At 32.2% G+C, this 7,401-nt stretch overlaps 1 non-coding gene across 1 annotated transcript; it reads left to right on the plus strand.

Moving 5' to 3' along the window:
* The first annotated feature begins 1,371 nt into the window (after positions 1 to 1,371).
* LOC111756625 (small nucleolar RNA SNORA2/SNORA34 family) lies at positions 1,372 to 1,508 on the plus strand. The gene has a single exon (XR_002791055.1). It is a non-coding gene; the product is annotated as a small nucleolar RNA SNORA2/SNORA34 family (small nucleolar RNA).
* Positions 1,509 to 7,401: the final 5,893 nt, after the last annotated feature.

A 7,401-nucleotide genomic window follows, 5' to 3' on the forward strand; every position in this document is an offset into this window, starting at 1 on the left:
ATTCACAGATGGATTCCAATCTTCTGCAGGATAAATAAGACTGAGAAAAGGTTATACAGCCTTTATGTACATGAGTAGCAGGTTTTAGGATGAGCAGTTTGGATTCTAATCCTCTCTCAACCCCTCTTATTTTAGGACAAGGAATGAGTCTTAGCAATCTCTTTAGGATAACATAATCGAATTTTAGAGTATGCATTTATGAAATGGACTATTGCTAAATTTTCTTCCACTCCTCATTTTAGTAGGCTTTTAATTTTGTCACTGTTTTATGTGGTTTTAAATTTTTCATACACACATTGATGTTTACTATTTAAACTATACTCCTAAACTCCAGGAGTGGTGGCTTTAGTCATCAATCTCTATCTACACAGTAACATAACACTTAATTAACTTTATCCCAGATGTTCCAAGGAGAAAACAGCATAGTCTATTAAAATTCCCTAAAATAGAGACAAAGAACTAATTAATCCTTTTAAGCTCCAAGTTTCATTATGAAGACTGACATTTAAGATATAGTTGATACCAGATAATGATTATAAGACTAAGTGAAAATTTTGTAGCACTACTATATCCCCCAATTGATGTAACAAGCAACAAAACCCTTTTTATAGCAAGCCGATTAATAAAATGTTCCTAAAGAGAGCATTTCATCAACTTTCTAGTAGCAAAACTTATACTAAATAAATTAGTATGTTCTTACATCTTCTATACATGTTGTAAGTAAGAAATTTAAGAATTTTAATAACTTGAGGAAGTAGGAAAATGGAGTAAGAATGAAACAAAAAAGACCAAAATTGGAGAACCACAGATGATTTTAATACTGGGGTAATAGCAAGGCATTTAAAATAACTAAAATAAATACACTAAATGTGTTATATAATGTAGAAGAAAGAAAATAAATTAATAAGAATTCTGATGCAGAAATGGAATTGTAAGGAAAAATCTAATGCTCTGGAATAAAAAATATTAAAATGATAGTTAGTAAATAAATGTATATTAAGAACCCATTAGATGGTTTTTACAACAGATTGAACATAGCAGAAAGCAAAGTTAATGAACTATAAACTTAGTCTGAGTATTGAGGAAACAACCAAAGAATGGAAACAAAAAAAAAAAAAATGCAGAGCCTGAATTAAGTATCTGATGCACGTGTAATGGAAATTCTGAGAACCAAAATGAAGAGCATAGAGGAGTCCCATTTGTAGAGATAAAGGTCTTTAAACTAATGAAATAAAAGAAAATGCTACTCAGCAAATCCCAAGCAAGACTGATGCAAACAAATGAACACAGAGAAGCATCACAGTCAGACTTCTGTAATTCAAAGATAAGGAAAAATCTAAAAATATTATATGGCGAAAGAAATTTCATACTCTGGCCCTGAATCGAGGCCAGCAGCTTCCTGATGTGGTTAGTTTCAAGTAGGAGCCTAAAAAGACGTCTTTCTATGGCCTGTTGGCCATTTCAGAACTTAGGCAGTGAAATGGTCAATTCATTAGAAACAAACAGCTTGAAGCATCACCCTGCCACTTCCCCACCCCGCCCCGTGAATAGCTGTGAGTGTGGCAGGATGCGGTGGCCCAGGACGGGAGCCACCATTTACTGGGACCTGCACCATGCTGTAAAATGTGCTATGAAAAAAAAAAAAAGAAAGAAAAAGAAATTTTATACTGAAAGGAGCAGCAGTGAGATCAGCAGCTGATGTTCAGGAAGCTACGCAAAACAAAGAGGAATGAAATATCTCTCTACTGTGCTAGGAAAATATATAGAGTCAAACTGGTAACCTATAGTTTCCTGAAACTTTGATCAAAAGGGAAAGACAAGTGACATTTTCAAAAAATTAAGACTTCAGCAATTTAAAGTGTACCTACCTTTTGTTGTGAATTATCAAGAAATCCTATTGATTGTATGTTAAACTGAGGGAATAGGATATCAGAAGAAAATACAAAATTGCAGGACTGTACGAAGAGCAAGAGAAGGGTTACATATTCAGGTAGCTTTTAACACACATTGATTGGAAATAAACTTGGTATACTGTGCATTCTCACACTGTTTGGCAGCTGGTACAAGTACTAATTTAAAGTAAACCATAAGTCAAAAACACATATTGTAAAAGCAACCAAAGTTATAAAATGAGAAAGCTATAAAAGAAGTAGAGGGATAACATGAAATACTAAAATGTTGATTAATTCTAAAGAAGGCAGTTCAGCATCACAAGCACCTGCCTGGCAAACGCAAGGTCCTCAGTTTGATTCCTGGGACAAAAAAGAAAAGAAATACTACAATCAAAAGAAGGCAAAGAAAAAGAATAAACTAACAATTAGTACAAACAGAAATACAAGGACATTCTGTGCGTTACCCAACTGTACACCAATGGCATAAATTATAGTTAGTCAAAATATTCTGGTTGAAAGAAAAAGGATATAAGATTAAATAAAATAATGTTATTTATCAAAGACAGTATATATTCCTGTAACTATATATTCATAGATACATAGATTAAAATTAAGTTGTAAAGAAATGATATTCTATGCAGTGTAAAAATCAAGAAAATCAATACTAGGATATGCTCGTGCATATATGTGTAGTAAAGTTATAACAATTATCGTATTATTATAAATTGCTATAATGGATTTTTAATAAAAGTTCTCTGATATTTTTTTCAGAAGTATAGAGTCTAATGTGTTGCATTTAATGTTTCCTGGACTTAGTGACTTGAATCTAAAAAATAGAAGAAGTAGAAGCAATAATGAATGAGGAAAGGATCTAGGTCAAAAAAAGACTGCCTCTTCCTTTGTCTTTTTCCTGTCATTTGTTTGTTGGGGGAGGGGAGAGTCAAATGCATTGAGCTATGGACAGTCAAATAGCCTTGTGGAGAGACTAACATGGCAAGATAACAAGAAACTGAGCTATCTCTGAGATTTGAAAGAGGATGTTCCATCCTGTATTAAGCTGTCAGATGACTACAACCTATTTCCAAATTCTAACTGCATCCATGTAAGAAACCCTGTGCAAAGACCAGTCATCTGAGCTGTGCTGAACTGAAGCACAGAAACTTCAAGATGATAGGTAATTTAAGCTATTAAGTTTGAGAATAAATATTTGCACAGAAATAAAAACTAATATAATCATTGAGTTATGTGATGAATATTTATGCATGGCACTAGATGTGCATATGATTGCCAAAAACTTTATATATCAGTGAATAATCAAAATTTGATGAAAAGTTAGTCAGGAAATTGAATTTTAAAAGAGCAAAAAAATTAGTAACAAATGAAAATGTTAAATAGAAATATTTAGAGCCATGGCTCGAGCGAGGGGCGGGCAAGCCAGAGAGAGAAGACCCAGCATCTCCGGACATCCAGCCGTGTTGGAACTTAGGGCACTGGTCAAGAAAGCAGTCCACTCGCCTCTCTGGTAAGCAGCCTAGAGAGCCTACTGGCACACAGGCTGAGAATCAAACCTTCCATCCTCTCCCCCCACCCTTAGCAAATGGAAGCCAGAGTTCTGAGCATCTCTTGGGAGGATAACTGTATATGAAACATAGAAAATATGGAAGATTTCCTTCTACCATCTGTTTGAAGGCAAATATTGTTATCACTATTTTGCTTTGTTCTGATTAATTGTATTGCTCTATTCAATATTCTGTTTTGATAGGTTTTATGATGTTCTGTATTTGGTTTGATTTTGCTTTACCTAATTGAAAGGACAACTATTGTGAAGATAACGAGATATACTATGGTACCTACTACTGTTATCCCGGTATCGTGCTGTGAAGTTCTGTACAAATTTCACTGCATTTTCTCAATTGGATTTATTCTGTCTTGTTCTGCTGAATTTTACTACCTCCAAAATAATAATAATAAAAGAAATATTTAAAATGTTATTAAAAATAGTGGGTACTGTTTTTGACCTAACATTTTGAAAAATTATATAATAATAGTATTCAGAGATGTTACCAAAGTTGAGAAAATACTTACAAAATTCTTCTATTAAAAAACATTTTGTATAATACTTTAAGTGAATATGCCTCAATTTAAAAATTTCTCTTGTAGGGATATAAATAATATAAGGAAGTAATTTTACAACTGTGGATATACAAAAAACAATCTCCTGGTATACTTTATAAAGGCAACAATACAAAGCAATTTAAATGTCTAAAAGGAATATATATATACAAAATAAATTTTGATATTCCCTACTAGTGACTTCTACTTAACTATTATAAATGGTGAGGGACGTGTATCTAACTCATAAAATTAGAGTTTTCTTGGTAATATTTTTCTTCTATATGTCTTGCAGTTAGAGACTCTCAGAGGGGCTTTGGATGACTTAATGCAAACGTTGTTTATAAACACAAAGTCAGTATAGCCCACTGGTAAACAGGTTACTTAACACCAGTAGGTGTTAGTAGAACACAAAATAGTGGCCATTAGTGTAATTTATTCAGCACACAAATTTAGTGTGACAGAAACGTTCTCTAAATTTGTGCTAGGTAGAATGTCTAGCTCAAACTGAAAAATCTGAAAGTGCTTATTTTCTGTTTCTGAGGGAAAAGGAAAATGCAACAGCGGAGACAATCTATAGACTTTAGTGTCAGTCTTTGTTAAAATTCTATGTTTGCTATTTGATACTGTAATGACTGATACATTGAGTCAACTTGAGAAACCTACAAGCTTAAGGAACTCAGCGGTTCTACATCCTAGGTGTAAAGGACATGACCCTTATTTCTCTAGAATATTGTTCATGTGTCAATTTAAGAAGATTAGAAATTTAACTCAGTGACTCAGCAGGGGTCCAGGATCCTTACTTTGTAAACATCCTGAACCTGTGTGAGAGGAGGACACAGAGATGGTATGGGCCCTTCGGGGAGGAGGGTAGCCTGCTCACAATATAATGTACGAAAAGAGGAAAAAGACTTGTCCCCTTTTATTTTTTTGCTCTTTTGTTTTTATTGTCTTTTGCTGCCTTAAAGTGTTGCCCCTGTGCCATGCCACCCAGCCTTGGAGCCAACTGATTATGGACTGAAACCTCCATAAACTGTGAGTGAAATAAACTTTTTCTTATTTAATTTTGAATGTTGGGTATCTTGTGTGAGCAACAAAAGAAAAGTAACTAACACAACTAATTTTGTGACAATGGCCAAATCTCTTAAAATTCCTGTTGCTGTTTCCTTCATCTGCAAAAATAATAATGAATTCTCAAAATCTGAGGAAAAATAAACTTAATGGGATGTTTCTAGTGGCCAGGCACCAATGATTAATCACTGCTAATTATGCTATTCTTCATCATGGATAAATTTTAAACAAACCTTAACATTCCCCCAGATTACTGTTGCTCAGTTAGTTAAAGTAATAATTACTGAAGTAATAATTACTTGCAGACAGCCTTTCAATAATGAATAATCATAGGTTACTTATTCTATTTCATTATGAATTTCCTTAAAAGAAATTTCATGTGTACAAAAACTTTTAGTGTCCAAATTCACTTTTAGTTTTTCTGGATTTGTATTAACAAGATACTAAAAATGTAGTACATTATTTGAAAAGTATGTCATGTGTTTTAGGGTAAAAATGGTAATTTTTAGTGATAAAATTATTTTTCTCCCAAAGTGCTGTCACTAAAAACTAATTAAAAAGTTGTGTCTGGTAACATATATAAATGCACAGGAAGCTTGAGGGAAATTATATACATACTAGGGCTTTGTTGTTTTTCCTTCTCAGGAATGTGGTTTCCAAGTTGAAGCAAATATTCAGAGAACTAAATTTAGGTAATTTCTGTCTCTACTACACTAAGCGATATAAATTTATTTTCAAGTAATCAGGTCATTTTCAGTTACACAAAACAGTATTTCCAACTAGAAGGAGTTAGTAAATGAGCACCTTGCAAATGTTTGTAAACACAATCAACAGTTCATTATGAGACCAAGTGTCTCAAAGCGACCATAATCAGAAATAGACACCATGGTAATTACAGCAGTGAGCATTAGCTTGCTAAATCTAAACTTAGCTTCACTAAAGCCAATCTTTTATGACTACTTTTATTAAGAATAAGTAACAATTGGTCCTTGTTTCCCTTCTTCCTTTTCCCTTTCAAAAGTCAGTAATTCTAATTGCCATAACCTTATAAGAAGTCACAGTTTGTTGTTATCTAAAATAGAAAATGTTTATTTCTATATTTGCATTTTATATCCCATCTTTTGATAAAATCCAGTAAGAAGAAAATAGTTCTGATTCATGATGTGAATATAATTCTTTATCAATTTAACTCATTTCTTTATATTTAGCTTTTTAAATTAATATTAAAGTTTAAAGCTAACTTGAACTTCTCAGTTGCATTTTGTTTTCTGTTTACTTTACATAAAGATTATAATGGAGGAAAAATGCATATGTGTTTGAAATTTTAAAATTAATATTTTTATGATTTCCCCTATATTATCAGGTGAGTAAAACTATCATTCTTTATGTTGGTCTATGTTTCATATCATTTCCATGAGTTCTCTTACTGGATGTCTGGTGGCTTTTGTTGGATTAAAACTTCTCATTGCTAATTTCTCAGTCCATAAGATAAATACAGGTATGACACTGTCAGTGTAAAAGATGAGAAACACATTATTCAGAAATTGAAAAGTTTCGAAAAACTGGTTAAGACATGTTTTCTTTTATAATATAGATTTTTTTCCTTACAAAGTTAACTTTGTAAAAACAGACAGAAAAAAATAAAAGCATAAATTTAGATTTTCTGAGAAAAGTGAGAGTTGTGAGTTTCTACTTGATTTTTACTGTACTTATCTGCAATTTATTCTTAATTGTCTTGTAAAATCAAATTCAGGGGTCTCAGTATCCTTTTTAAGATAACAACCTTCCCATCAGCCATACCTACTAAATATTCCATTAACTCCCCAAAGTTCCACATGTTACTGACCAAGTTTTTAACTTCTGGGCCTTAGAGGCCCATAACATCCAGACTAATGAGGGGTGATTTGACTTATTATTCAGGTCAAATAGAAAAATCACAAAACAACTATTTTGCTTATGTAAAAATGTATTAAACTTGTAAGAATTAAGATGTAGTATGTACATGTACCAACTCCTCACAATAAATGTAGACATTATGTACTGAAACATGTACTAATAAAAAAGAATACAAACAAAATTTTTAAAAATACATCTTAAGTTTGCAAACAGTCTTTGAAAAATGTCCAGAAGTAGTAAAGTTTATATTACATTGTCTTGCTCAAAAATTGACAAATTGGGAATTCTTATCTAATAATGAATAGCTTGTAACTCTTTAAGTTCCCCAGGAGACAAAAATTATTCTTTTCTGCTTGTAGTTTAAAGAATTTTTATCCACATAATAGAAGTAAAAATACATGTTAAATAATAGTAATAATGAGAGAGAAAA

This window comes from Cavia porcellus, unplaced genomic scaffold (genome assembly GCF_034190915.1).
Source record: "Cavia porcellus strain 051 isolate PalLab524CR breed Dunkin Hartley unplaced genomic scaffold, mCavPor4.1 scaffold_24, whole genome shotgun sequence".
NCBI lineage: Eukaryota > Metazoa > Chordata > Mammalia > Rodentia > Caviidae > Cavia > Cavia porcellus.